This window comes from Xiphophorus hellerii, chromosome 9, assembly GCF_003331165.1.
Source record: "Xiphophorus hellerii strain 12219 chromosome 9, Xiphophorus_hellerii-4.1, whole genome shotgun sequence".
NCBI classification, from domain to species: Eukaryota; Metazoa; Chordata; class Actinopteri; order Cyprinodontiformes; family Poeciliidae; genus Xiphophorus; species Xiphophorus hellerii.
In genome coordinates, this window is record NC_045680.1 from 3997334 (window position 1) to 4017814 (window position 20481).

At 37.6% G+C, this 20481-nt stretch overlaps 1 protein-coding gene across 1 annotated transcript in view; it reads right to left on the reverse strand.

The window, feature by feature from the left end:
* The window catches only part of pde4ba (phosphodiesterase 4B, cAMP-specific a), a 163133-nt gene extending 155429 nt beyond the window's left edge, over positions 1 to 7704 (reverse strand). The window contains exon 1 of the mRNA XM_032571341.1: positions 7302 to 7704. The gene's annotated coding sequence lies outside the window, so the exon portion shown is untranslated. The remainder of the gene's footprint in view (positions 1 to 7301) is intronic.
* Between the last annotated feature and the right edge of the window lie 12777 nt (positions 7705 to 20481).

A 20481-nucleotide genomic window follows, 5' to 3' on the forward strand; every position in this document is an offset into this window, starting at 1 on the left:
TAACGTTTGTGTGTGTGTGTGTGACATTTTAGTAGTGTGTGTATACGCAATTTGAGTATTTTTTGAATGTGCGTGAGTAATTTTTGAGTGTGCGTGGCTATTTTTTTGAGTATGCGTGAGTTTTTGGTAGTGTGTGAGAGACAAAACGTAATTTTTTGGAGTGTGCGTGGCTACTTTTTTGGAGTATGCGAGAGTTTTTGGTAGTGTGTGAGAGACAAAACGTAATTTTTTGGAGTGTGCGTGGCTACTTTTTTGGAGTATGCGAGAGTTTTTGGTAGTGTGTGAGAGACAAAACGTAATTTTTTGGAGTGTGCGTGGCTACTTTTTTGGAGTATGCGAGACTTTTTGGTAGTGTGTGAGAGACAAAACGTAATTTTTTGGAGTGTGCGTGGCTACTTTTTTGGAGTATGCGAGACTTTTTGGTAGTGTGTGAGAGACAAAACGTAAATTTTGTCCTAAACGGCCCCTCATACACAACACAGGCCTCCTGCTGCATTTAAGAAGAGGGAAAGTCAACAAAGACGTTTAAGCAAAGTTTATACCATTCCTCTTTCAAAACAATTCACAGGAGCATGGGGATTAGTCTAAGCCAAAGATTAATGAAACAAAAATGCACTCATCAACATCAAAGTTTACTAAAAATGTTCAAAAATGTCTGTTTGATTGAATAATAGTATCTCAAGGTAAAAGCAACTTCATGCTGAAGGTTTTCAACTTCTTAGGAGTGTTCAAACTATGCATTCCCCAGTTGTAAGGTAATTATGAATTAGTTCAACAAAATCTTGAAGGCTTACAAAGTTTCAGAGAAGCAGAATAATATAATTCCCTTCTAAAGGCATGATCAGAATTTGACAATGGTCAAGTCTTGGTCGGATTAGTGAAAAGTGTGCATGTGTGTGAAAAGTCAGGTTACTGCTAGGTCTGTACCTAAAATGAATAATGTCTAGTTTTGACATGAAGCAAACATGCATTAGAAAGTTGGCATTCAACAAGCTGGCAAAGAGTGGAAGTAGGATTGAAACACACAAACATGTCGGACTGAACAACAGCTTGTGATGTTAATTCTTAAACGCAACCAGACCGGATTACTTTTCATTGCTGTAGCTTTTCAGTACAAAAGTAATTTTTAAGTATAAATGATTACAAAATACAAATAAATTTTAATAATAGAAAAAAAAAACTTCCACAATCAGACATTTTTAGGTGTAGAACAGCTATTTAATCTATAGCTTCCTATCATAGTATTTTGTATGACTAAAAAAAACAGCCTCAGTTCAATTTTAACTATTCTGTATTTAATAAATATAGAGGAAGCCTCAATTTAGATTTTTATAGCTAGTGATCTTCATGTCTCTGATTAATACAAATTAAAATCACGTTTTAATTTCTTTAGAAACGTGCGACGGTAAACTTTAATATTTGACTTAGAAGGCGATTGCTTAATTTTGACCAATCCAAAGCTCATCTCCAATCTTATCTGTTTAGCATGGACAGATATTATTCTCAGTTATCTCACTTATGTTATTAAGTCACACAGCTACATCTCAAACTTAGAGAAATATATTCAGCTTCTAAGAGATAGAGGATCCAAATATGTTGTATGTTTGCCCAGTAAATTACAAGCAAGAATATTCAAATTTCAGTCAACAAAAAAAGGTAGGGGAAAAGTAGAGATGAGTTTTCAAATAATGCAAGACTAAATGGGGTTTTCCCTGGATGCATCAAAACAGACAGTTTATGACCAAGAAATATTATGAATAAACTGGATATAAACTGGATATATATATATATATATATAACTGGATATAATTGCATATTATTGCATAATAATGCAATTATATCCAGTTTATGCATAATAACCTGGATATATGGATGCTCAAAGGGTTGATCACTATACAGGATGGTGATGGAAATAAGGTCACAGGTTAAAAAATAAAATTCTGAACAGTTTTTTTTTTTACTGTAATGTCCAGCTCCAAGTCTCTCACCTGCCAAGACCTCAACACAACCAGACCAATTCGATCCTTATTTTAAGACCAACTGACAGCTTCTCTGCCTCCCACTTCACCATGCCTGAAAGCAAGATATTGAACAAAGCTGCAGATATGATCTGCCCAGGGTCCTGAATGCTGGCAGTAAACAGTTTTCTAAGATTCCATACAATCTCTACTTGATTAACTGTTCCAGGTTATCAAACTTTTAACAGCAAACCAGTTGCACTACCTTTCAAACAACATTAAAAATACAGAATTTCCAGAGGCCCTTCAAGCCCCACTTCAGCGTGCTTACCATCCTGAGTTAGGGGTATATGACACAATCATTTTCCTGTTTCAGTGAGTGAGTTCGGATCTGAACAAAGCCGGCAGCTGTGTGAAGATTGCGTTCTTTGATTTCTCTTGTGAATTTAATGCAGTTCAGCCAGCACTTCTACGTGAGAAGCTTCCAAAATTACAGCTGGATGTCTCCACAACAGCCATGCTAACTTAATACCTGAAAGATAAACTCCACGGCGGTAGAAAAAAACAGTTATGTTTCTGAGATGCAGCACAGAGCTGAGCACTGTATTCTCACCACTTCTTTTCAATTCTCACTTCAAGCTCATAGTTCTTCATTCAATCAATCTCAAAATCAATTAGTTTTATCTTGTTTAAACCTATTGCCCCATAACCAATAGAAAATTTTAAAAGAATGCTTGTTTCAATTAATTTGGTGTGAAACCAACTGTGGCACAGAATTAAATAACTTCTCCCAAAGTAATAATACAGAAGAAATAGGCTGTCATATGTACACTCACCTGGTATTAAATAATTTCAACACAAGGTTCAAATAACAGTTTATCAGACTTGATTTATCAAGCACCTACAGGCAAACAATGAGCACATAAGCAAAAGTAACACAATATCAAGGATATAAATCTAGATATAAATAGCCTATTATACAAGCAGTGATGTTTTTTCTTTGATGGATTTGTTGAAGAACAATATTCATAAGAAAGAAATGATGTACCACAGAAACGCAAGTACAGCAAACAGTGCATATAACATATACACACAAGGACTTAAGAATAATCATATTTCTTACAATACCACAAGAGTCGTTTCATTAATTTTATCCACATTGCATTCAGTTCAGTTTGTTCATACAACATCAATTCACATCAATAACTATCACCTCGAGGCATTTTACACAAAAAAAGTCAATTTAATCCAATCATAAAAACAAAAACAAAAAAACGGAAGGATGACGAGATGTGTGATGGACAACAAATTGGGAGAGGGTGCAAGGTGGTGCAGCACCAGAAAAACTGTACTCTAAGCTATAGAGGTTGAATATAACATGCTGAGATGGGGGGAGGGTGCTGCGTGGCAGTGGTCCAGATATTTTCTGTTATAGCAGAGAAAGGAAAACATGCCACTCCACAGAAGCAAGATTCAGGACATTTCCAATGCATGGAAAACTTTGCAACACCAATAATCTCAATCTTTCAGCACAAAAACTCAATTAATTTGAAATTAGACAAAAACAAACTAGTGCGTAATTAAACTGTACACCGGTTAGACTGACCCCACGTGAACTTAGGTAAAATTTGTCCTGCTCCGACCTCCCCTTCACCTGTGATGGCGCTGCACCAAGGATCAGTGAAGGGAATTACATTAAAACCTCTGAAGAAGACATGAGCGCAACTGTCTTCTCTATGAAATGTAAACAAATATGGAATGATGTCAGAGTTTAGCTGTTTTAAGTTTTCTCTTTTTTCTTCATCATTTCTTCTGCTAGCAGTAGACAAACACATGCATCTGTTTTTGTTGTATTTACCCAGATTGCCCTGCATTGCAATTCACTTCCTGCTTTTGATGCGGGCTGTTTGGCATTCACATACACATTTGAACCATTCCAGAGTTAACTTCAACCAAACTGAGACTTGGGATTTTAGGTGGATAAGAGTTCACTGTTTTGGTCCACATCAGAGTTCAATTGTGCATTCACACTTCTCCGAATTCCCCAAATGAACCGGACTTTCTAGGCAAACAAACTAGAGTTTGATCAAAGCAGACCAAATAGGCCTGGTGTGAATGCACCCTAAAATGTTTTGTGAATTACTTTTTTTCTTACCAAAATTCAGGGGAAATTCTAACAATTACCCTAAAATGACATCATTAGGAGCTACTTTTAGTCTTGGGATTCTTTGAGAAAAGGGACCCCATCCTTGATTGGTAGTTGTCGGACATAGGATCATTTGCATTTGTTAAAATAACTTGAAATGAAAAAACCTTAGTGACACAAGTGAACTGAAGTAAAAACAGCACCATGAGATAGAGCACAACAGAAAGTAATCAGCGAAACGACTGGTAAACAGGAGGATCTGAGAAGGAGTAACCAAAACTGACAATTTTATATATGCTCCCACTTTTTAGTGCTGGATTGTTCTGCTTCTGGGATCCTTTGCAGGTGATTGGTCTTTGGGAAGACTGGCTTGTGGGCTTGACATACAAACCCAGATTCACATTAGCTTGGATAGGTGGTATGGGGTGAAGATAAATATACATGCCACCCTTTTCATAGTTTTGCTTGTAACAATGTTTTGAAACTATGTATCATTCTCCTCACAAATATACACTACTTTATGTTCATCTTTATCACAGAAAGTTTGTAGGTATAATGAGACAAAATTTAAAATAGTCCCAGAGGTATTAATGCTTTCGCCACAAGCTGTAGGTGATGCTGCAGAATCCTAAACTTGTTGCTCGTTTACTTGAAAACCTGTCTTCTGGTGATATGTCTCCTTCAGAATCTTAGTCTGAATCACATTATATAAGAAAAATATTTTCATTTTTACATCATTTTACATCTTCTTCCAGTTACCTAATCTTAAACTAAAAAGTTGTTCTGGCAGTGATTCACATAGAGGTACAGAGTGGTACGGGACTGAAGCAGTCCCACGCAGCCTGGAAATGTTAACAAAACAAATATGCTGTTTCAACTATGCTGATGAGAAGCTTGGATATGACTTAAAAGCTGCACAGTTTTCAAGAAATTCCAGAAAAAAATACCTCCAAAATATGTAAAAAGGAAATAAAAACTGAAACTGAGGTTTAGTCAATTTTTTGAGTCTTGTAATTACTCTTTTTGTATAATACTATGAGCATGCTAACTGACTAGCAAGCATATAGAGTGAGAAATAACAAAATGTACAATTATTTAACAGCCAAGAGGTTTCTGTGCAGAGTACCACCCCCAGAAAACGTGCATACATTTATTGGACACAATAGACAGTTTAATTACAGTCTGACCGTGGTTCAGTGTGACTAATTTCAGCAGTAAAATGATGCCAATCTAATGTCTGTAATTGGTGCAAGTCAATCTGGACACAGATTGGTGGATTTGCTGAAGTGCTCAGGGTCTGAGTGAGTTGGTACTTGTTCAGTAACATAGATCGATGCGTTTCCGCATTTAAACATTGAGTGCAGCCAACAGATCAATAGATTCTGAACTTCATCTGTAGCAAGTCATACAAACTAACAGCGCCACACAGTTATTTTTCCATGAGTGACTTAGAGTAAGATAAAAAAGGGGAAGCTGAAAGATAAAACATAAAGCAAAGTTTCAGGGCATCTACAGAGTGAAGGATCAGAGCTGCACAGTGGTATAAGAGGTCATGTGAGGAAGCGAGGATAGAAAGAAAAAAAGTCAGCAGAGACAGGAAGTACACCTGGCATTACGCCCTTCAGCCAATTGATTTTCTACTGTTATACACTTTTATTCACAAAGCAGAACAGCCTGCTGCTTTGGATCCTTCACTTGTGGGACTCCCCAAGCTCTTCTCTGACAAGAGGAGTTCCTATTCCAAGAGGTTCTCCATTTGTGTTTGTGGTCTGCATACAAACAAGCTCTGTATTTGATGTTATTTGCAGCTTCAAATAAATTCTAGCCAACATTGCTTTTTGCCTTGCAGAGCTTGTCATTAGTTTAACAATAAGACCACATATACTTAAAATAATCTTCAGGTGCCAGAGGTCTGTTAGAGAAGATAATAACTAGCATAACGCTGGTAATGAAGTCATTGTTGAGAATAGACAGATGTTTTAGAAATTTGCAATAAGATGATAATCCTCATAGAAAAGTAGACCATTCAGCTACTAGGAGCTTTTAAGAGGTAAATCAGGGACATTTGTTTCAATGGTATGCCGGGATCTGTGTGCACTCCTGAGACTAAGCAGCAAGTTTCAGACTCAAACAGTACAGGTAATGTACAGAGATCCAGCATAACATTATGACCTCATGTCTACTGTGTTGCCTCCTTTTTTGCAATTAAAACACCCTTGACCCATTAAGGGATGGAGTTAAAAGTAATCCGTGACATCTGCCAACAAGATCTTAGTAACTGATATGGCCTCTCTGTTGCTGGGGTGGAGCCTCCATAAATCTGACCTACTTGTCAATAAGAGTGATTTCTGGTTGAACTGAGAGGCCAAGTCAAGACCTTGAATGAAATGTGCTCCTCAAACCATTCCTGAAGCTTTTATGCTTTTTGGTACGTCACATTGTCCTGTTGAAAAGAAGCAACAGCAACTGGGGAATACTCTTCCAATGACAATAGTGCGCTCTGGTGTATTGCCCAGGTGAGTTAAACACACCTGTGTGATGAATGAGGCAATGCTACCTTCCTGAATTGGTCGGTAGTCCAGTTTTGATGTTGAAATGCCCATTTTTAGTTTTTTTGGTAGTGATCAGAAGTAAGAATGGGCATCCTGACTCATGAGTTTAAAAAACTGCTGTACTGTGCACTCTTGACTATTTCAATCAGAACTAGGATTAACTTCTTCAGTGTTTCAAACACAGAATCTGATCGGCTGCTCAAGAGCCTTTTCACAACTGTTCCTTGCTTCCTTCCTGGAAGCACTTTCAGTAGGTACTAACCTCTTGACAACACTCTTGAAGAGCTGCAGATTCGCATATGCTCTGACCCAGTTATCAAAAACTGGACCTGCACAAACTCGAATCCTCAATCTCGCCAATTTTTCCTGCTTATAATACATCAACATTGGGGACAAACTGTCCACTTGCTGCTTATAAAACATGAAGTGGCAATCAGTGTGATTTACTTCACCTGTCAGTGACCATAATTTTTAAGTCAGAATTAATGACAAGTAAAAACAGAAACCAAAAGTGAGACAATAGTTGCATTATAGGTGCCTGTTTAAGTGAAACTGGAATAATATTTAAATGAGACTGGATAACAGAAACAGTGTCCAGGCTGCAACTATTTCAAATAGCAGGAAATCATCACATTAAATCAATACCTCGTGTCTTGTTCGCAGCTCATCCGCACGTGGGGACAAAGGGAATCCCAACGCCTCTCGCGCCCTGTTTCAGGATGGGAGTGCAGCTGTCACCGAGTCAAGACATTTAATTAATTCCGGTCCAGCGGTTGTTTATCGCCGTCCGAAACTCGGATGGTCCTTGCAGGAAGTCCACTCTCTGCCACTGTTTGTTTTCTTCTCTTTTCCCCCCTTTTTTCTACATTTAAATGCTATTGTTGAAATCCTTCACATCCTCAAAAGATTTCAGGCTTGTCCACTTTTTTTCACCGAAACTGAAATAAAACTGCAACGAATGTGATGCGAAAAATCCAGGAAATTATCTCTTGCCCCAGCTGGATACTCTTCAACATCCGCAAGCCTTTCTTCCTAATCGAAGTGCTTTATGATTTCACGGGAGGTACGCAGCTTTCGCGACTCAAATTCATCTGAAAGTCGGATCTTCCCTCCTCCGGTTCTTCCTTTCCTCCTGCACCCTCCCTCAGCCTCAGCAGAGGAGGGGCATCGAAACATCGAAAGACAGTTTTTGATAGAAGAAAGAAAGAAAACAATTTTCTTTGTTTTAATATTTCAAGTTTCAAACAAATAAAAAAATAAAATGGCATATTTGGTATTCATTTCTCTTAATTTGAGACCCAAGTTTCCGTATTCTTTTTTTTGTTTTCGTTTTTTTAATCAAGACACAAAAAATTATTATTAAAAAACACAGAAATGCTATTTTAGGACCCACACTTTCGTGGAGGCAAAAAGTGACTGATTGTTCTGCTAGAGGTCCAGCAAACATTGATTGACACCGTCCGCCAGTAGAGTCCCACTATATTCAAACATTTTCATGACAAGTTGAGAACATATTAATGGGAAGTTTAGTTGAAGGAAGAATTTGGCAGAAAAAAGGTTTACAAGCAACAGAGACAAGTCCAGAGTTAAAAAGAATTGTGAATCACAGTCAATAGAAGAGCATGAAAGAAATTCACAAGGTGTGGACTGCAGCTGCAGTCAGTTCTTCAAGAGTCAACACACTCAGGGGAGTGTGTCAAGGCTCCACATTTCATTTGGTACCAGACGTTTGGAGAGCAGGAAGAGCTACAATTTAAGATATCTTAAAATACAATCAAAATGGTTGCGAGGAAGTGAAATATAAAGAAATTGTAACAGAAAGGTACTTTTTTTTTGCAAAATAATGCTATGCAACATGCTAGTAATGGAAAACATTACATTCAATGTCTTTATTTATAACTGATCCTGTGGCATATCAACAAGAGTTCATTAATATCACAGCGTCAATGTGTAAAAAATGTCCCATCTCAAAACAACAATTCGTAAAATCAATTAAGTTTTATGTTTTTCATAAGTTTATGAAACACGTAAGAATTTGTCTGTGGAGGGTTTGCATGACTGATTCCCATCTTCACGTTGATCATGTGGCTCTATGATTTCTGTTTTAGTCCAGACCCACATCTATTTAGAGAATGAGCTGAAAAATAATAGATGTCCAGACCCACATCTATTTAGAGAATGAGCTGAAAAATAATTGGGCCATGTTCTGGTGTGTTATTTCTGCAAAAAAACAAAAAACAAACAAAAAAACATTTATATTCAGTTGGACTAGTATTCCCAGGAATTTGGCACCTTTACAAAATAATTTGCAAGAAAATTATTTGCAAATTTTCATGTTGCAGAAAATAAACAGAGCTAGAACATCTAACTGGAGGATAAATGATGTTGTAAAGAAGGCCATTTTGTGTGATTTTATTTTATCCTCTGTGAATCACTGCTGACGACCTCTGGAAGTCTACAATAATATATCAGTGACTCCATATTGCACCTGATTACAGTGTGTGTGGGGTGAGGGAGGGGTGGGAATGACATTGTATATGATCAGACTACTGCTGCTCTGATTTCATGGACACGGACTTTGTGGAAGAGAAGCCATGCCTTAAAAAGCTTCTCTATTATCTATTATGATAAAATAGTGAACTTTATTAAATATTCAGTTCTTTATTATGAAATATTCACATATTAATGTTCATTCATTTTGGCCAAAAACTGATTTATTTATTTTTTTGAAATAAAAAATTTATTATATTATTTTTATTTTACGATCTGGAAGTGAGATGCTTCGAGATTGTATAACAGTTTCTGAGATTAGTCATAGGAAGGTTTTCTCTAATCTTCCCTTTTGTCTCTGAGTCAATCTGGACTTAAACTCGGCCATCCCAGAATTTTGCATTTCTTAAATCTCAACCAGTCCTTCTTGGTAGATTTTTTGAGTCATTGTCATGTTGCAGGGCCCAGTTCTGCTGAGGGTCTGTTTGGTTTTTTTGTTTGTTTGTTTGTTTGTTTGTTTCTTTTGTTATTTTTATTTTTATTTTTTCAGATGATCTCATATATTCCTCAAACACCCTCTGATACACTGTGGTATTCATGCTGGATTGTATGATGCTGAGCTGAGCAGATTCTGCAGCTGCAGAGCATCCCCAGACTGTGACGCTTCCAGCTCTATGATTCACAGTTGGTATTCATTTGCTTATTTATTACTTGAATTTCTTTAGCATTGCTGCAACTGATGACAAATATTCACATGTCCATAAATATCACAAAGTTATAACATATTTCATATGTTAGAAGATTTGATTGTTCTTATTTAGATAACCAAACTGAACTAAACTAAATTTCCTGCATCTAGTTTAAACATATCATTCTTATGGGAAAGTGAAGGGAAGTTTGTACTTGGCTGAAATATAAAATATATAGGTTTTGGCTTTTTTCGTGTTTCTATTTCTCTTATAAGTGTTAAAAGAAACTGTATGTGACATTATTTTTGAAATATTATTGCTCATTATGACTTTTGCCTCAATTTGTTCTTCCCATAAAGAGAAACTGGGTTTTCTTTTCTTTTTTTTCTGTAAATCCTCTTTCAGTGGCAGCACAAAGAGTGTTTAATCTCCTCCAGGAAATGCTGAAACAAAGCTCTGGAAAAAGACAGCAGTCTAGTGGCTTTAAAAGTTCTTCACTGATTTCTGGGAACCACAGCTCACACTGCTGATCTTTCCAATTTCATATTTCACGTGGGGCATGAGATAATGACTTGTGGGCGTGTTTAACATTGAGGCTTGGCTATGCAAATGAAATTTCTCAGCCTTAGCAGAGACAAATTTGATGCTACAAGGACGACAAAGCCATTTGGTAATAACTCCTCTGTTGTTTCAGGAGTAATTAGATCATATTGTCTCTCCTGGTAATGATGCTCTGTTCTCATTATTGCTCTTTGCTCTTTTTTCCAACATTAACAAACACTAGAAAGGCCGAAGTTAGTCCACATAGACAACACTCCTATTCAGTCTAGAGTTGTCCAAATGGCCTAAGTACCCTTAAGTACCCTTAAGTACCCTGGTAATGGCCTCAACGCATCTCACAGTTGCACAATTGTTCCTTAGACTTCGACTTCGACTTCGACTGACTTTGTTGTCATTTTCAATGCACAAGGTGTATACAGAACGAAATTTTGTTGCATACGGCTCAGGACAATGTTTGAGGTTCCAATGTTGTGAGTAAAATAAAATACAGTATAAAATATGAATATAAATCTAAATATAAAATATAAAGTGCAGGACTGACAGTAAAATAGAAGTTATTTAGCTCTGTACATGTGCAAGGTATAAAGTGGAGACCAGTTTTTGAGTGCAGTCCAGGTAAGAGTTCAGCAGTCTGATGGCAAGTGGGAAAAAGCTGTTTCGGAACCTGGTGGACCTGCACCGGATGCTGCGGAACCTCTTTCCAGAGGGCAGCAGGGAGAACAGTCCATGGTGGGGGTGTGAGGGGTCACTGATGATGTTTCGGCCTCGGGACACGCATCCTGCATCGATGGTTGACCTGACACTTCGCCCTTTTGCCTGAGCTGGGTGTGGAAGGTTGTTGCCGAAGCAGTTTCTCCTTGTGAGCCTTCTTCTCACTCACATGAGAGTTACCGAACTCTTTTGCAAGCTCAACCAGGAAGTCCACCCGTCTCTCCTGCACCCCAATGCATGCCTGATAAAGCACATGTGCATTCAGTGCTGCCATGTCAATCATGTTTGCCAGGTTTGCTGACCAGCTGTCACATAGTGATGGAACCTTGGTCACCCCCCGCAAGATTATGACTGAAATAAATGCCATTAGTTCTTGTGAACTAAATAGGTGAAGCAGTCACCTATTTATCCTCCACAGCACAAAAGGCTGCATGCAAATTTGCATGTGCAAAGTCTCCCAGATCTCTTTTGCTTACACTTTTTGCATGATTTTTTTGAGGTGGATCAACACAATTAATTTGGTTAGTTTATTTCTAAACTGTCATTTTATACCCTCTTAGCTTTATTTCAACACTTCATGTATGCTTCAAAACTAGACTGAAGAGCATTACCTACAGGAGATCTGATCTCCTGTTGGTATCATAGATACCCACCCCCAACATGGACTATTCACACTCCTACCTTCTGGCCTGACGGTCAACGACCACATGTACAATAGAAGAATAGAAGCATAGAAAAATGGATGAATGGAGGCTAATTGGAGCCATCAGTCATCAGTTTGGACAGGGTCTTTTGGCCGTGTTTCAGCCATTCTGGGGAGAAATCGAAAAGCTAGCCATCCTTTTAACAAATTTGACATGAAAGTAGAGGCTTGAAAAAACCATTCTTAATAAATGTCAAAATGATCCTGAGCATATTTCTTTTACCAGGAATCCACAGTTATTCTAATACTCTGCATTATTGTCAATTATTTATTGTGGGAGCCCTCTCATCTCCCACAAAAATCTTTTATGCTGTAAACAAGGGTGAATTTAATTAAATTAAACTCTCTTTCTTCCTTGGTAGCTCTAGTTTTATCAGTTGAAGCTTGAATTTGATGCTCTATATGGGCTTCATAACTGGGCAACTTGTGGCTTCCTTGTACGGTCTTTCTTTAATAATTATTAAATTAATAAATGTAATATTATTAAATTTGTTTCTAGCTTCTTCACTTAGAAAAGGTAAATCTGTTGTAGGGTGCAGCGCTGACTACAACTGAAAAGGAACATTTGAAAATGATTGTTTTAATTAGACTAGATTATATTATTCAAAAGTCTGTTATGTGAGGACACAGGTTCATCATTCGTTTAGGTATTTAATGCCTAAATGAATAGTCAAATGTCTTACAAGCTAAAAGATGCTCTTCTAAAACGCTCGGGTTCTGGGCTAAAAACTGGAGGAAAATATTATCCAAAAAAACCCAAAATATATTTAGAGGGTCCAGAGAAATATTTCTCAGAAGCAAAACACAGGTAACAACCAAACCAAAGTTCAGCAGATAACAAAACAAAACAAAAACATTTCATCAAACTAATAAAGATGGGTGCTTGATGGATGCATCCATCATCCATCAAGCATGATGGATGTAATTCCAAGCATCCATCCTGCTTGGAATTGTCTGAACTTTCCTTTTGGAATTAAAAAAAAAGATCTACACCAAATAGTTCCCACAACTCAGCAGATCTATCAGAGCCCTTTTCCGATATGGGTCATATATTCAGACCTATCTGTGGAGGATTAGATGACTCAGAGCAATCTGAGAAATCACCCTTGAAAGCTGTCCAGAGAATAAATACTATAATGTTTAACGAAAACGATGTGTTATTAATGTGAAATTTTGGCACATATTTTCTCCGGAGTTTATGATAATTTCTTCATTCCAAAGGCAGACACTAATGTTCTAACTTCATAGATACAAAAACGTTTATTTAAAGGTACAAAATAGAAACAAGAATTACCCAGAAGCAAACATGGGTATGAATTGACAAAAGGGCAAATTGCCCTATACATTGGGAATAAACACTTTAAATTAACTCTTGCTTTGAAGCATCTGTTTTTTATTATTATAATCCTAAATTTTAACAAATTTATTTATGTTTTACTTCTGTACAGTTTGTGATACATTTGTATATGTACTGAACCTCCTCCCCTCCCTAAAACAGTCAATTAATGCTAAAAGGCCAGAATCCTGAGTTGTGTTTGTTCTACCTTTCCAGTGAGCAGAATCCCTGAGGAACTGTTATCGTTCCTCTTTTCTACCTAAGCCTCTGGGAGCTGTTGTAAACACAACTAACACTTTCTCTCTTCAGTGCCTTTTCCTCACACACCACACAACACAAAGCTATTTGAACCACTTGCTTGCTGCTGGCTCAGGTTTTATGGTCATTGTACAGGCAGTTTGAGTCTGGCCCATTCAGTTCACAGTAATGGAAGAAAAGCCTGGCGAGTGTGAAAGTCTGATTACTTTCTCTTTTGGATCTGCTGTTTTTAAACAGACACATTTGCTAAGATAGGATATTCATCCTTACCTGAACATTCAAAATTCTCATTTGTTAAACTGTAAAAAGCCAACGAAGGCAGGGAACAGCAATGTTTATACAAGATCAGCAACTTTTTGCTGGGATTTTTTTAATGTGACAGGGTTGAGAAGAAGCTCTTCTCTTTGACTATTTATATTCTGAAGCTCAGCAGGATTTTTATTTCAACCAAACGGGGAAAAAAGGATTATGCTGCACTGAAAATGGAACAAAGCAGAAGTGTTTGTGAATCTCTTCACTTGCTGCCAGCATATCTCAGGAGGACTGACTGAATATCATGTTTAAAAACCTCTGAGCTCAGTATAAACGATAACTTCCACTGAAATCATAAATTTGAACCCAAAGCCTTTGCTACACAGAACAAAGTACCACTGCTACTGTGATACAAGAGTTTCTTCATGATGCCTCGAAGAAATTCTTGTTTTAGTGCTGTAATAACTCTCCCCACTGAGTGAAACATTGGCAGGGGGCCACAAAGACTGATGAGAATTAGACTTCTGTATAATGATGAGACTGTGAAAGGCAATTGTATATATTGAAGCAGTGACACGGGGCATGATTGTGCTTCTAATTGGATGCTGTAATTAGACGTTTTTGTGGATTCCCACTTGACACCTTCTTGTTCTGCCCGCGAGTCCCAGGATGATTGTTGGTTTTTCGTTCACTGAGCTAATTGCAGTATGGTTGGGACATTAATTTAGAGTGTTTGTGTTTGTCTGTGAATTTGAAATGTTAACAAACTGGAAGACTGCCACTCTGCGTATGATTTTTTTCTTATGAAGCTGGGGGATTTACTACTTTAATAACACAACCGTGATTAGGAGCGATTGCCATCTGGTAGTTTGACGGGGTGCTGACACACATAAACAGGCATATTTCAGGTGCCAACACACGCACACACACCCACATGCACGCACACACACATGCACACGCCTCAACAGAAATATCAGCATATAATGAATAACTGAAGTGAGTACAAAAAACCGAGATCAACCTCTTCTTTTGCTGCACACACTCACTCAATCAGGTAAACAATGCTCCCACACCTTATTCATATGTTAAAACCTAACACACTTGGTTTTCCATAAATGCATTGTGGCGCTTTGTTCCTTTTTGAATGTGTTTGAAATGTAATATGAGAAGAAAATTAAAGCAAAACCAATCAAAGCCAAGACAAACAGGACTGAACAAAAATAAATACATTCTGGGGATTTTGTGTCATAGACTGATAAAAAGTAGTTCATGATTGTAATGTGGATTGGTTTTATTTTGCTTTCGTAATCAAGAATCTGAAACCATCCATTTTTATCCAGCATCCAGGTGGATTCTTCTAAATATCCAGGTCATTCTTGTTGGTAGTTGGTTGTATACAACTTTATTTAGAGGCATTAGAGTAAAAGAGGCAAGGCACACTTTCAGAAGGTGTGGTTGGAACATTTCAATATCATGAATAAATGTCCCTTCTATCCACAATAATCCACTATTTAGGGTTGGCCATCACATAGAGTCCCAGCAGCATATTTTGTAGTTTGTAATTGCCATCAGGCAAAATATGAAAAAAACTGAAGGTGTATTAGTAGCTTTGCAAAGAACTGTAGATAGTTGAAAAGATAATAAATAAGGTGTCTGTTCATATCGCACATCCAAGGATATTTCTATGATCCAAGGTTGGTTCTTAGAATTCCCCAACAACACGAAGACATGAGTTTTTAATCACGTCAGACGACTTTCTGAGAGTTGCAAAGTGAAGAGATGGTGATCTGGTGACCATGGTGACAAGTCTCTCAAGATGCAACACACTGAAGTCACCGTATCCCATAAATGTCCTACAGGGTATTCACCTGAGTTCCACTGACTTTTATGCTCTCTGTTGAGAGTTGTTATGTTAGTTATTGTGTAGCTCCAAACGCTCACCAGCTTACCAGAGCTTAGAATACTTTCAAGACAGCACCTGTAAAAAGCAGGTGCAGATTTTTTCAGGGGTAGGAAATCTTATGACCTGCTTTCTTAACAAGAACAGATTGGTTTTATAGTTGCTGTGGGGTCCTGTCCTGTGAGATGTTATCCCTCAAACAATGCAGTTATTAAAACCCTTTCTGTAGTCTTTCTGTTGTTTTAAGCACAAAAACAACATTATTTCCTCAATCAAAATGATTTCAAGTCTGACCTCAATAAAGTCGTGGTGAAGTGAATGCAGGAAACTTAAGTGTTCCGAGTAGTTTTATATTCACAGCTTCTCCTTTGTTCTTTAAAAGCACCGTGATCCACAGTGAAGGTCAACAATTTCACAAATTACAGTTATGCAGTACTCGGAAATGGCAATTATGACCTCCTCGGTCAAAGTTGTTGCATTTATCTTGTCCTATTGAGTATTTTTCCCTTGAGAAACAAAATAAACCCTTTTATTGTTATTCTGTAATCACAGTAGTCTCACTTCTTGCCTGCTTCACTGACAGGAATGCTGCCTCTTTGTTAAAACAAAAACTCTCATCTCAACTTAATAGGTGGACTCTGCCATGGTGCTGTGAGACTGAGGACAAGGACATTAGTGCACGATTTATATCAGCAAAAAGATGGGGAAAAAAAGTCCATCAGTTTATATGAAATGTTATTAACTCAATATTTGATTGTTGCAGTGGATGAAATATTCAAACTCTTCAATTTTTATCCTAATGGGAGATTTTTGTTGCACTGTCCTGGGTGACATAACGCTGTAATTGCTTTTAGTATATTACAAACTTATATACAATAAAATGGTGCTTATGTTTAGGCATATGTAATTTAGGCTTCATAAAAGTTAAATAGGGTATTACACATTGTTGCACACAATACCAGGTAGACATACCAGCCATCAGCAGCAGATTCATGTGTAGAATGGTGTTAACTCGGGACATGAAGTGATGAAATTATTGCAGCTGCCTGTCTCTTAGTCATAGCATTAAAATGATCTTCTGCTGCTTGCATATCTGATGCACTGAACTGCAACATGGGAACTCACCAGACAATCTCGGGAGTATAAATTGTAGATTTCGGATTATTTACTGCTCATGCAGTTGTTCAGTGTTGCCTTGAGATTGGGCTGCAACAAGCCAAAGTTGTTTTTGGCATTTGTCAAATTCTGTGCAAGGATGTGGTAAAGACGTATTGATCACAATCTTCAAATCTGACATTTTGCATACACTTCAACACACTCACACAGTGTGTGTTGAAGTACTCTGGTCTACTACTGACCAGAGTAGTTGGTCAGACCACTACCCTGACCAACTAAAGAAGGATGTAAAATGGGGCTCAAACTATCTTTTACCCACATATGATGTTCCTGAGATATTCAGATAGGCAAGCTTTCTGAATTGTTCTGATCCACACCGTGTTCCAAATTATTATGCAAATTGGATTTAAGTGTCATAAAGATTACATTTTTTGGTGTGCTATTAAATTTATAGATGGTATTGTCTGTCAGGGCTCTTTGAATCACTATAATTAATTTCAGAGAGCTGGGTTGATTAGTTTGTCTGGTGAACTCAATTAAAGGAAATCTACTTAAGAAGGATGTTCCACATTATTAAACAGGCTACAGGTTTCAAGCAATATGGGAAAGAGAAAGAATCTCTCTGCTGACGAAAATCATCAGACACTGTAGTGCTGTATGACAAGGTATGAAAACATTAGATATTTAACGAAAACTGAAGCGTTATCGTCGTACTGTGGAGATTTGTGGCTGATTCAGAACAAAGATGGGTTTGTGCAGATAAAGGCAAAATGAGGAAGGTTTCTGTTAGACAAATTCATTGGATTAAGAGAGTAACTGTTAAAATGCCCTTACAAAGCAGCAAACAGGTATTTGAAGCTGCTGGTGCCTCTGAAACCTCAAGGAGGAGGATCCTCCAGAGGCTTGCGGTACATGAACCTACTACAGTATTTGGCCACCACTAACCAGAGCTCACAAGCAGAAACGGTCACAGTGGGCCCAGCCGTACATGAAGATTAATTTTCAAACAGACTTGTTCACTGATGACTGCTGTGCAACCCTGGATGGTCCAGATGGACGCAGTAGTGGATTGGTGGTGGATGGCCACAACATCCCAACACAACTGTGACGTCAGCAAGGAGGTGGTGGAGTCATTTTTTGGGACAAAATCATGGGGAGAGAATTATTGGTCGGCGCCTTCAGAGTTCCTGAAGGTGTAAAAGTGACCTCAGCAAAGTGATGGACTTTCCGACTGATCACTTTCTTTCATGGTTCAAAAAGAAGAGCCGTACCTTCAGTAGCAAAATCATCCTCATGCATGACAATGCACCATCTCATGCTGCAAGGAATACCACTGTGTCATTGGCTGTTATAGGCATGAAAGGGGAGAAACTCATGGTTTGGTCACCATCCTCCTCTGACCTCTGACCTCAACCCTATTGAGAACCTCTGGAGTTTCCTCAAGCAGAAGATCTGAGGGTGTAATGCAGTTCATATCAAACCAGCAGCTCTGGGAAGGTATTCTGACATCCTGCAAAGAAATTCAAGCAGAAACTATCCACAAACATATTTTTCTCAGAAATTATATTTCCAATAAGGTTACTGACCATTTATTGAAGTTTATCTTCTCCACATGCAGCCAATTTGACCATCGCAACCACAGAAAACTGAACATCAAGCATCAAGGGCAGGGAAAGTTTCTTCAATCGACCAAACACTTTATTGGCAAGTAGAATTTGTACGCATGGCACTTGAAACATTATTCCCTGCAGTCCTTTGCAACTGTGATGTTGCACATGGTGATATTTCCTTGACAACAACAACTTTATTTATTGTGTATAACTCTACTGAGTGAAATGACATGTTCTGGTTTGCATTAAATTCTATGTAAAAAAAAAAACTGCCTCTACTAATGCTGCTTATAAAATGACATCATGAGTAGTGATGGTAAATCTTCCTGCAAAACTGAAACTGAAACTTGCAGATCCTTCTTCCTTTTATTTTGTTCTATGTTAATGGGAAATTACAATATGTAAAAAGCACCAACACATGTATGATCAAAAGGTTGATCAAGAAATGTGTTGTTCAATAATAATTGAAATCTAACAATAACAATAACACTCCATTAAATCTGTCATTATTGACATTAAGGCAACTTTATGACTAATGGGATATGATTTGAACAAATAAAAAATATTATTAGTAGCTGCATAAATTTGGAGGGGAAGTAGAAAGGAATAACAAGAGAGCAGCATTATAGTGAGCAGTAAAAAATACAAACTCAGTGGGAACAGTAAAAAGAGGATCAATTTGTTTATCACCTGTGACTTCAGAGCACTAAAATCTATATTTGCTGTAAACACATTTCGCTGCCTAATTAGCACATTTTGTTGCCCGTGTTGCTGTCGGAAGAGCATGTCTTCATCAATCTGCTGCTTCTGGTAAACCGCTCAGACGCCATATTGATATGACAGGGATGCTGTTGGAGGCAGGGATCATGAGGAAGATTAAGATGCCCATCTGTTTCATAACAGTCAGCTCAGATCATCTCGTTGTCCTGCTGATTTGTTATGATGCGTTCATTGAAATAAACTCAAAATCTGAGATAAATTCTCCTGAAAAAGAAAAATGCTAATTGACTTTAAAATAGATTATACTGCATACGGCAGCAGGTGCAAATGATGTGAGTCAGCAGAGTGACACAGCAGAAAGGTGCCTTTATCCTGACTGAACTAAAACACTGACTCACTGCATGAATCAGTGTGGAAGTATGTCAAGCTCCAGGTCTTTGCCTTTTCTAAAGGTATTTCAATTTATATTATTTAGAATTTTTGGGACTCAAAAGTAACCTCAAACATTTAATTTATGGACACAATAAATTTATATTTATTTATATTTAAATGTAGAAAGCAATAGTGGATAACCTTGACTATATCTGTTTGATCATATGGTTCATATCAGTTCCTAACAGAATCTCTGATTTTTGGTCTGTGAGACAGCTGCCCCTGCAGGGCATCTAGGATTTACTGGGAGTCCTGCCGAGGAGCTGCCTCTGTTTTGCATGCAGTTCTCTGAACAACCTTCAGAACGTATTTGTTCCTCTTTAGACTGTTACGCCAAAGATGTTACTTTGGAGTGCAACTGCCTCTCATAACCCGATTATATCTTCAGTCTAAAATGTGCTATATTGTTTTATTTTTAGTCACGCTTTTGTCATCCTTATGATGGCTTGGAAACATAAATAGATTCAAAAGCTTCAGGCGATCTAAGACAAAAACAATGGTAACAAAAATAAGACCAAACCAAAAGTAAGCCAAGCACGCAGAAATACATCTAAGGCTAAACAGTAAAGGTTATTTGCAGCTCAGGTCAGTTCTGGCAAAAAGGTAAAACCTGGCTCACATGGCACAAAGACATGGACTTTTCTGAAAATCACTCTTTTCTGCCTGGTTTAACAGAAGTGATTACAAATTAGATGTAATTTGTAATTTTTGAACTCCTGAATTGTACACATTTTTACGCCACAGTTTTTTTAATGTTTCACTTTTTTTATACAAGTTGCTTTATATATATACTTCTATTATATCAGTTTTTTAAAAATCAATATTTATAGTTACATCCCATTTCTCAGGATGATCAAAACTCGTCCAGTCCTCTTTCACTTCAATTAAAGTTTTACATTTTCCACTGTCTCTCCTAGCTTCACATTCCCAAGCACGCTTGTGAAAAATCTCAAAATCCAAGGAGAGCCACGCCCTGTCACCTCACTGTACTCAGCTGGGAAACAGTTGGGATAATCCTACTAATTAGAAGTAAAGGGCCAAAAACGA